Source organism: Eucalyptus grandis, chromosome 4 (assembly GCF_016545825.1).
Source record: "Eucalyptus grandis isolate ANBG69807.140 chromosome 4, ASM1654582v1, whole genome shotgun sequence".
In the NCBI taxonomy this organism is placed as follows: domain Eukaryota; kingdom Viridiplantae; phylum Streptophyta; class Magnoliopsida; order Myrtales; family Myrtaceae; genus Eucalyptus; species Eucalyptus grandis.
In genome coordinates, this window is record NC_052615.1 from 14,139,406 (window position 1) to 14,150,850 (window position 11,445).

At 40.2% G+C, this 11,445-nt stretch overlaps 1 long non-coding RNA gene across 1 annotated transcript; it reads right to left on the reverse strand.

The window, feature by feature from the left end:
- Positions 1–3,047: 3,047 nt before the first annotated feature.
- Positions 3,048–8,603, reverse strand: LOC120292811. Its single transcript, XR_005550420.1, has 2 exons — positions 7,775–8,603; positions 3,048–3,707 (listed from the first exon to the last, which is right to left on the reverse strand). It is a non-coding gene; the product is annotated as an uncharacterized LOC120292811 (long non-coding RNA).
- Positions 8,604–11,445: the final 2,842 nt, after the last annotated feature.

Genomic DNA, 11,445 nt, shown 5'->3' on the forward strand with positions numbered 1-11,445 from the left:
GAAATAGAAGTGTGCAAAGTTTGACGGGTTGATTTCAAATATGTAACCACGTATGAATATGTTACTGGGATTTTTAAATGTGAAAAATTGCCAAAGTGATTATTTAAAAAACGAAATATTTTGTTCTTGGCTAATTAATAGCAACAAAAATTGGCTTGATTGATGGTGTGCTTAAGTGGTTATTTAATCGAATCCGTCACCTAACGAGAGTTTGGAGGCGATGCCCGATTTTTATTGGATGCTTGACGGGGGTCTGGATGCCGAGTCACAGTTGAAGCCGGACTGAGGCTCCTTTATGGAATGCCATCTAGGCAGGGGTTCTAGATGATGCCGTGCCCAATGGGGCAGAACGATGCATGGTCATGTCGGAAGATCGCCAACTCTTGTGTTGACCGTGGCCCGAGAGGTCGCAATAATTGGAAGACGTGAGTTGGCAATGCGCATGAAATTTTAGTATGTATTCTTATAATTATTTATGTATGTTGCACTATTATTGCCATGTGAGATGTGCTATTATGCAGAGGTGTACAAAGGCGATGTAAGTTTATATATGGTGCGTGTTTAGGCTATCCCCAAGGCAAATCAACTTCCTAATCGAGGTTTAGGCTGTTAACTTACTGAGATTTATATCTTACCCCGTTGTTGTTAAATATTTTTAGGTCCATAGTATGAAGTGTCGCCTTGTCGTTTTTGGGTCCCTTGGGATATGGATGTGGAGACTACTCTATTTCCTATCCCGGGGACCGATCAGAACTGCAAGCTAGTGGTCATGACCGTATGGATAGATGAAGGGTTTGTTCATGTAGTGCGTCATAATTTCAAGGCGTGGTTTATTAGGGAGGCAAATGGCGATCAAATTGGTCCACTTCAGGGTTTTAATGGACCGCCATCTAGGAACATGGGAAGGCAAGTATGGGACCCCATGGATATCGACATCTCTGATGGTGTCATTTTGAATCCATATTCCAATTCGGATGAGCCTATGGAGGCGTTCCCCTCTGACCATGTGCCTGAATTTGCACCTGAATACTAGGACTGATGCCTGGAGCTAGTGAAGCTAAAAGTTAACCTTGACCTTTTTGACCCTTTTTGCTAATAGGTCACGTAAGAGTTAACTTTTAACGTAGGCTTGTACATGTTACACTCCTTAGGTTAACAAGTTGATAAATAACTCACCGCTTTTGGGAAATTGTCTGTTCTATTTTACTATTCCAGTTTTGTTGATTGACTAGGTGTTTATTTGAGTTGCTTTTGCATGCGTTTAATCAAAAGATAAAAAAAAAAAAAAAAGGTCGACGACGCGTCCTGGGACGTCGCAATTCAATCGACTACCGAGAGATGTTTGCACGCTCGGGGTTCAGGGCATGACTTCCCCATTTAAGTAGTATCAGAGCCTGGTCAAAGTTTGGAGTGATAAGGTGCAATGGGTTTTGGGGTAGTTAGATAGGAAAAATAGTTTTTCCTTATACTTATGCTTGTGATTGATTGATTGTTTGGTGTGGGTTGCTCAGGTTTCTACTTCCTTGTTAGAATTGGAAAGTAGGTTTCCGTAAGGACCCTGTGAGATGAGCTATCCTAAGCAAAGAACCCCTTAGAGAAGGGCCATAGAGGCTCTGACAAGTGCCGAAGGAAGGGCACCAAGACAGGCTAGTGCTAGAGGGAGACGCCAACGCAGGCGGGTGCTAGAGGGAGGGCACCAATTGATCCTAGGGTTGACAGGATCCTGCAAGCCCTAGAGATCTTGGGGAACGTGGTTGGGCAGTAAGCTTAGAATCAAGCCGTCACCACCGCTGCCTCTGCTACTACAGCCAATGCTGTTGCTGCCTCTACTACACCAGCTGAAGTCCTACCTGAAAATGGGAATGGTGAGCGGCCTATGCACAAGCTAGTGGAGCAGCTTTTGAGGCTAAAGCCTTTAAAGTTTACTAGAGCAAGTGACCCCAAGGCTGCAACCCTTTGGGTCCGAGAGTTGGAGAAGGCTTTTGCACTACTAAGATACTTAGAGGAGGACAAGGTGACGCTGGTCATATATCAATTGCAGGGTAACGCAAGCACATGGTGGGAGGCCACTGAAGAAAGAGTGTTTCTTGAGAGTATGGTCCTGGAGTAGGATGCCTTCATTGAAGTGTTTTACGGGAAATATTTCTCAAACTGTACTCGAGAACAGAAGATGGTGGAGTTCCAGCGTCTCTGCCAGAACCAGATGACTGTAGATTAGTATGAGGCGAAGTTTATCGAGTTGTGAAAGTACGCACTGAGGTTAATTAAGGACCCGGTGGACAGAATTAGAAGGTTCAGAGATGGCCCGAAGCCAGAGATTAAGGACCCACTAGTGCCGCTTAATCTCAAGGACTATGACAAATTGTATGAGAGGGTCCAGCTGATTGAGAGGAATCTGAATGAGTGGGTAGTTGCATCTAGTTCGCGATTTGTGCCCAGCAGAGATAATAATCAATTTGGGAAGAGGCCAATGATAGGAGGAAAGTATCCCATCACTTCCAACCGAAAGGGTAGAATTGGAAAGTTGGCAACCAACTTGAATGGCGCGTGCATATGGAAGGAAACATGGATCAGCCTTGTGTCCTGCTAGAACGGGAGCTTGCTATGGATGTGGCCAGCACGGCCATAAAGTGAAGAACTGCCCGCATAGGCCCATGGGAGCGCAGGCTCCACTGTCGCAAATAGGACAGCCAGCAAGGAGTGCGTTGCAAAACACGCAGCAAGGCATTTTGAGTAGGCCTCCAGTGCAAGGAAGAGTGTATGTTGTCACTCGAAAGGAGGCAAAGAACTCGTAGAACGTGGTTATAAGTAGGGGTGAGCGCCGTTCCCGAGTAGAACCGAGAACCGGAGAACCGAATCGGAGGGTCTAGTTCGCTTCCCGGTTCTAAAGGGACTGGTTTCGGTTCTTGGTTCCTTTTTCTGGGAATCGGGAGTTCCAATTCCGGTTCCGGTTCCAATCAGAACGAAACTGTTACGGAACTGGTTACGGCAGGAAAAGTTCTTGAGAAACACAAAAATTGAAGAAAACCTACTGAGGAAAAACAATAAAAGAAAATGAAGGAAAATTTCTTGAGAAAAAGGGGAGGTCAGCAAAAGAAGACAACTGCAGGAGAGAAAGTGACATGAGAGAGAGACGTGAGAGCAAAGGGAAAAAAAGGAAAACGTAGAAAAGTATAGAAGTAGAGAGATTGTTCATCTTCGTCGCGTTTCGCCCCGCAACCACTCAAGGGCTCTGCTACGCCAGCCGTAACGCGGTGTTGCGCTCGTCTACGAGCACCACACCGCGTCTTCGTGCCAAGCTTCACCACGGGCAACCTAGCCGCCAGCCACCGCCGCTACTAGTCTATTGCTTCCCTTTGCCGGACCTCCACACGAGCACCCTTTCGCGTCACCAGAACCAATCACCAAGCCACTGCACTCCTCCGCCTCTACTCTGATGCCCAACAACCCTCGCCTACGTTGCTCTCCGTCTGAAAATCTGCCCCGTCTCCGCATAGCCCTGCCGACGTCGCTCCACCAGCAACCTACGCTCTGCCCAATGCCACAACAAGTCGCCTCTATCGCCGGCGCCCCTATTGCAACACCTCTGCATGCCGAACATCACGTCGTTGCCACACTAGCACCACAGCTCGACAACCCGACACGCCCGAGTGTCTCACCGTCTCACTGCACCAGCCTCGCCTACGCTGCCCTCCCTTTTTGTGTTTCTTTTTCCACAAGAACGAAGGAAAAATAAGGTACCGGCTAGTTTTCATATTCTCTTCCTAAATGTTTGCCATGTGATTTTAATGTTAGCAACAGTAGAGATTTCAAGACCATTATTTTATGGGCAATTTATTTTTTTGATGGGTCATGACCAATTTGCTGGTAGTGCTATTTGTTACTTTGTAAAATGCTTGGATTTGCATTTTCATTCTACTGTACCCTTTTTTGTATGTGGACAATGTCATCTAGAATTATATGACGATTTAAGCTTTAGTGCATATATATTGACATATGTGAGCACAATAATTATAGTTAATCAAGCATCTCCTTTCCTCTTTTGAAACTTCTTATTGGTTTTAATTGTGTATGTCCAAATTCTTGGCACTGGTAGGTTTGCTAAGATGTGTGAAGTTACCGTAGAGTATGCGTGCACGTAATAGTTCAAATCTGAAAATGAAAAAAATTAAAATAAAAAGAACCTATTGGAACCTAGAACTGACCCTAGAACTTATAACATGATAGGTTCCAGGTTCTTGGTTCTAACGGGTAGATTCCAGGTTCCAAAAATGAGGAACCTATACTCGATGGTAAGTTCCAGGTTTCAAATGGAACTGAACCAGAACCTAGAATCGCTCACCCCTAGTTACAAATACGGTCTTGTTGAACGACCATGTTGCTTATGTTTTATTTGATCCTGGAGCCACACATTTATTTATTATTGAGGAATACGTTAAGTTAGTGGGAAGCAATCATTAGTATATCCACCCCATTAAAGGATAAAGTGTTATTTGCGATAAGGTGTCCTGGTTACAAATTAGTAATTGATGATCAAGAGGAAAGAAAAGATTTGATTGTGTTGGTGATGTTTGATTTCGATGTTATTATTGGTATGAATTGGCTCACCAAGCAACGGGTTACCATGGATTGTTATCATAAAGCGATTCAGTTTAATTCGTTAGCAGGTAGAAGTTTCAAGTTTGTTGAAAATCGAGGAGGACTCTCGATTACTTTAATTTCGTCACTTGAGGCAACCCAATTGTTGGGTACGGGTTGCCAAGATTATTTGGCAATCGTGGTTGACACATCAGTTGAGTCAAAGATAGAGGACATCGTTGTAGTGCGGGAATTTTCTAACATTTTGCCTAAGGAGTTGCTTGGTTTGCCTCTAGAAAGAGAGATAGAGTTCAGGATTGAGTTGGCCCTTAGGATGGAGCCAATTTCTAAGGCTCCTTACTGTATGGCGCTATCAGAGTTAAAGGAGCTAAAGGTTGTCGCAACCCAATCTCACCGCCCCTCGAAAAGTCCAAGGTGGGAAAGGTCAGGTTTAGGGGTACTTTGATCACGAGAGTTTCCTCAAGAGATTGCGAGCTCTCCCAAGCTCGTACCCCGTGCGACAGCGGATTTATTTATACAATCTAGGTATTTAATAACCTAAAAAATATACAAGAGTTGCCACTAGCCTCATTTTGGGGGTCGGCTAGAAATCCAATCGAGGATTGGGAGTGTTCCCTTGATTCCTACATAACTAAATATCTAGGTTCAGGGACTTGGGTTACGTTAATATAGCTATTAGTGCCCTTTCCGTACCTAAACAGTATGTTATGTTATTCTAACATGTCCATGCGTCTCTTTTTACATTTTCGGGATCATCAATTTCATACTAAGTGGTCATATGTGGTGGATTACTTTCATTCTATTCTATTCCTAAGAAATGAAAGGAAAACAATGAATAAAATTGAAATTGCAAGATATAAAGTAAACAAGCAAGAAAAGCAATAAACCTAATCATGCAATCCTAAAAAAATAAAAGAGAAAACACAATTAAGAAAAATGAGGGAAAAAGGGAAAACCCACAACTCGTCGGGTTTTATACAACACAAGAAACTCGAGACATATGTCGGGAGAGAAACGAATATTACATAATAATGGTCGAAGTGGACATCGACCTCCACCATCTTCACACATTCTCTATCTTCAAAGTCCTAATCTAAACCTAATCTAAGAAACATGTGAATAGGTGCATACAAATGAAAGAAACAAATTTCTAAACCAAATGATATGTAAATGATGCAAAATTAACATCATCTGAAAGATTAAGATGAATCTTAAGACTTCCCAATAGGGTTCAAGTCCAATCAAGATCTAATTGATGGTCAAAAATTGATATTTGTGAAATCACGCATATCAACCATAAACAAAACAAAATACAATGTACGTTTAATGGTTCGTAAGACCATCTAGACAATGCACAAAAATGTGAAACTTGCACATGACATAAGATTGAATGCGAAAAAGGTTTGGGTAAACATTTAACCCTAAATCAGAATGCAAAGAAGTCACACAAGTCATTAACATTGCAAAGTGACTTAGAGCTAAGAATGTCATGCTTGACAAATTTCAATTGCAATTAGCCAAATGGATGCATGATATTCACATCAAACGAGATTCAAATATGATATGCCATGCATTAATGCGAAACTTGTAACACGTATTTCAAATGTCAAGAAGACAATGAGGCACAAGTTTCATGCAGACAACTTCATCAAAAAATCATCATAGAAATCATAGCACGAATGAAAATCAGTCTAATCTATCCTCTGAATTTCCAAAATCAAACATTAATATGGTAACATTTATTAGGCAAGGCAAAGATAGTCAAATCGCACATATAATATGTCTATGCAAAGTTCGTGAAGTCTATTACAAATCTCCAGAAGACATTAAAGTCCTAATAACATCATCTACCATCATCTACCAGCTCATTCCAGTTAAAACAGAAAATCGCAGTAAGTTAGAACAGCAAATCATTCTAAAAAAAGTTACTGCAGAATCAACAGACTTTGTAGGTGTTTTTCAATGACCGAATGACGTCCGTTCAGGGCGTGCAACATATCAAATTGAAGCTCTAGAAGTGTATTTTATATGTCTAGAAGGGCTCAAAGTCAAAAAAAATTTATCTAACACCTCATTTTAGCCAAAACAGAAAGTGACATATTAGGTATACGAATTTGCAGATTAAGGCAAATCAAATTCAAAGAAGATAAGATAATCAGATTCAGCATGTAGATTGAAGATAAGGAGAGAAAACAAGCATAGGAAATCAGCCAAAATGGTCTATCACTAAGCCCATGCATTTTCATCATAATCCTTAGCTTCTACTCTTTCTCATAAACCAGATCTGTCAAGACAACAGGGAATAGTTGAATGATAACCCATGTAAAAAAAATACGCCTAAAAGAGAAGCGAAATCCAGCCTCCATTCAGTTACATGTTTAGGCATTTCTTTGACAAACTCAAATAGCATTGTTGTTGCTGGCCCTAGCAAAAGCTGAATGTAAGCATTAGATGCCAGATTCACAAATCGTCCAACATGCACCAAAGATATAAAATCCTTTCCTGATATAAAATCATTTGCTGCTGAGGAAATGTTTCTCCACTAAGGTGAACTTCGGGCACAACTCATACCGGTCTACCGACAGCTACAAACTCATCAAGGGGGAAAATGCTAGACAGCAATCCAGATTGAAGTGCACCAATGAATTCACAACTTTTTGGCAGAGAACACATTCAATATTGTGAACAAGGAACTCTAAAAAATGAACACAGCAGCAGCAGGGGACCAATTTTTATTAAAACAAATCAACTTTCTTCTTGTGCTTGTCCTGCTTGCTCAGCTTGCTTTGCACTAGATATGTATCTAATCCGAGAATTTCAATAACAAATCCTAAAACGGCTAGCTACTAAGTTCTGAAATGAAAGGAAACGAAATACAAGTAAAGTCTATACAACAAAACTAATGTATTGATCAAGCAAAGGGAAGCTCTCAATCAGAATTTGAATCGAAACACACACTGATCTAGTTTAGGAATTTTATCAAACAAGTGGAGGACATTTCCAGGTTATGGAGTAAATGGCACCAAACAGAACATCACGAACACGGCAATTAGCATGAACGACACACAAGTTAAAGTGACTTGGCGAAAGAAGCTAATGAAGGCATTCAAATTCGGAGCTACAAAGTGGATACAAGTACAAAATCGAAAGAGAAAGAGTGATCGAGAGAGAGAACCTGATCGAGCCAGAAACAAAGAGCCGCTGTTGCTGAGGGGTTTCGGAGTTTTGTCCTTGGAGATGAACCGAAACCTCCAGACTTGGCGTGGATTTGAACCCCGATCCAGTGAGCCCAATCCAGAGAGAAGATCGGTTAAGCATCGTCGTCATCGCGACTGTCGCCGATCCTTGCCCCAAACCGATAGAGAAATCCGTCGAAAAAAAGTCTCAGAAACACCGGAACCGAGAGCGATTGAGAGGGAGAGACCGGTTCTCTGGTTTCCGCCGGAGATTCGAGACCCCGTCGAGAGAGTGATCAAGAGGGAGAAACCATTTCTCTAGTTTCCGCCGGAAATCCGAGAAATCCTCTAAAGAACGCGTCAGATCCGGCGAAAAAATCCCCGATCGAGAGAGTCACCGATCGAACTCCAAAGAGAGAGCGATTGAGAGAAAAAGAGGGATTTGCCGAGTGAGAACTGGTAGAACGAGAACGAAACTGAACTCCTCTCGCAATCCTCGACTGCCGGCCTTCAATCTCCGATCCTTGCTTGCTAATGAGAGAAAACCCTAACCTTCGACTCGCTCGACGGAGAAACGCTGGAGACAGGGGCGGAAGCTTCCTCTGGTAGCAGGTGCGCGAGGCAGAGATTTTCCCCCGAGGAATGGTGGATCTCTACTGAGATTTCCCGAGGCTAGGGTTTCGAGATCTGCCATGGAAGCTCCATCGAGCAGTTACGGAGAGAGGGAGAGAAAATCCAGAGAGCCGAATCCCGAGGGAGAGAGCACCCGAGAGTTTTCTTTTCTTCGAGCGAGCGCGGGAGAGAGCGAGAATCAATCACCAGAGAGAGATCCCCGCACGAAAATTTTAGAGAGAGAGAATCTTGTCAAATGGCCCCCAATCGAATGGCCCCCTCCTTCCTTTTCTATTTTTTTTCTTTCTTTTCTCTCCTTTTTCTTTATTTCTCTCTTTTTTTTTCTTTTTTCCGTTTTTCTTATTTCTATTATTTTTATCTTTTCATTTCAAACAATTTTTTTTTTTTTTTGCAAATTATTTATTTAAAATGTCAACGAAAATTCTGGGTGTCAACAAAGGTACAGATGCAAGAGTTGGACAAATGACTTATTCATCCTAGTGCATCGTCTTGAGGAGTGCCAATTTTGTTTGTAAGGAAGAAAAATGGTTCGTTGCGTCTTTGCATTGACTATTGACAACTCAATCAAGTGACGATCAAGAATCCGTTACCAAGGATCGATGACTTGTTTGATCAGTTGCAGGGAGCTTCGATATTTTCCAAGATTCACCTAAGGACAGGTTACCATCAGTTGAGGATTAAGAAGGAGGGTATACCAACGAGCTAGATTTAGTTAGCATCCAGTACACATCAATAAAAGTCACTCAAATCTAGCAACAAAGCCACCAATCAACTAGATTTAGTTAGCATCTAGAACACATCAATAAAAGTCACTCAAATCTAGCAACAAAGCCACCAATCACTTGCAAGTTGCAGCATTGTCACAACTTGATCCACTCGGTAAAGATATCACTAGCAAAGGTGAAGTAGGTACTAGTTGCCATCGGAAATTGATAGCTAGAACAATTTCATCAAGTTCATCAGCACACACCTAACATTAGATGTTTGTCGCATCCAAAGTGATGGTTGCGAGAGTAATGACATCAGGGTGGTGAAGATATGAGGTTTTGTGTATGTATTTAGTGATGTCAAGGTGCAATGGCAACCTTGCCATGGAAATCTAGTAATCAATTTGATTATAGGCATTATATGTACGTTGGCATACGTAAAAACACTCAATTTTGGTAAAAATAGTTAGCTAACTCTCTCTCCTCTTTGCTTTGCACAAGTCACTTAGCCCTTTCAATGATCCCCAAATTAAAAACATTAGGGTAAAGAAGATAGTTATAAGCATATTCTTCCACTTTTTTTTAACGGGGATAGTACTCTAAATTTCCATTTCGAATATACTCTATGAAGAGAAGAACAATGCAAGTGCCATAACTTTCATAGGGCACTTACTTGAGTGTTATAACTTTATTTTTCGCTTACTTAAATGTCACATTGGAGAGAAATCGATCATTTAAGTGTCATTTCCAGCAAATCATCCTACCTGGATTTTTTTTATTAATTTCCCATTTTGACATGGATATTTTTAATTTTTTTTATTGATTGTTCAAGTTAGCACCCTTGATGCCATGTAAGGTGATTGGTGTCCATGTTGAATTTCCCGGCAAAACAAATTCCTAATGATAGTTAAGTGATTGAATTTTCAAATTTGTGACATTCAAGTGATCGTTGTATGAAAATTATGACACTTCTAGTGTACTTACCCCAAAAATGCTTATACATGTATCCATTGAATGAGTAATTATATAAATATTTTGGAAAATTATCAATTTAGTCTTAAATTTAATGTACAAATGTCAAATCAGTTTTAACTTTTCAATTTTATCAATATAGTCATTCACATTTGTGCGATATTCAGATGTAGCCTTTATTGCCAATTGCCGTCACAAATGCAACATGGAAATTAACAAATTGCCCACGTTAGCATACCACTCAAGATAGCCAGTAATGACTAGATGCCACATTAACGATTTTTAGCGGCAATTGGTGGGAAATACTATATTGACAAAAATGAAAAGTAAGATTGCTTAAGTGGAATAATTAATTATTGACAAGAAAATTATAAAAATTGTAATTACATTATAAGACAATCCAATCAAACCATTGGCAAATACATATTTTTTGTCAATTCTAAAATACTTAAGAATTTCCAAAGAAAGAGAAGAAATAAAAGTAAGAAATAATTTTAAATCTAGGACTTGCAAGAGATATTGTGGTCAATCGAAGGTAATAGGGGTATTGGAAATCAAAAAACGAATGAAAAAAACGCAAGCCTTCATGAATTTATCCTTTTCACATAATGCTCATTTAAATGTTAGGCCTAATCTAATTAATTATTGTCGCGACCTACCCTTCGAGAGATGGAATAGATTTAGGGGTATTGCTTAAAGGACGAACCTAAGACTCATGATTAGGCATGGGCTCTCTCAAGCCTATACCTCACGCGACATTAGGGTGTTCTTAAGAATTTCACAATAAAGAGTCGCTACTAGCCTATTAGGGTCAATTAGAAATCAAATGAGACATGATAGTGTACCTCACTTCCTACGTAACCGGAGAATCTAAGGTTAGGGACTTAATTACACTAATTAACCAATTAGTGTCATTCCGGTACCTAATCTTGTTCATTTAAAAAAAAAGATTTTTATCAAGCAGATTTGATTAACTTTAGATTAATCTACTAACATGTGAGATGATCATGCGGGTGCGCAATCATTAAAATAACAATTAGCAACCAAGGAAAGCATTAAATAAATTGCATGGGAGAGTAAAGAATTAATTCTATAAAGAAGACAAATGCTAATCTTAACTAGACTAAAGAGAAGTCAAACTCAATGTATCAATATTGCTCAATCAAAAGTATTCATCTTTAAGGACAACTAAACCCCTTGAGCATGATTCTAAATTAAAAGACTTCCATTTTTTTTTTTTTTTTTTTTAGGAGAAAATAAACCAAGAGACTAATTTTAACCTTTTTGAAGAATTTTTTAATTTTTTCTAGAAAATTTGAATTTTTATTTTCCAAAACCTTTTGATTTTTATTTTTGTG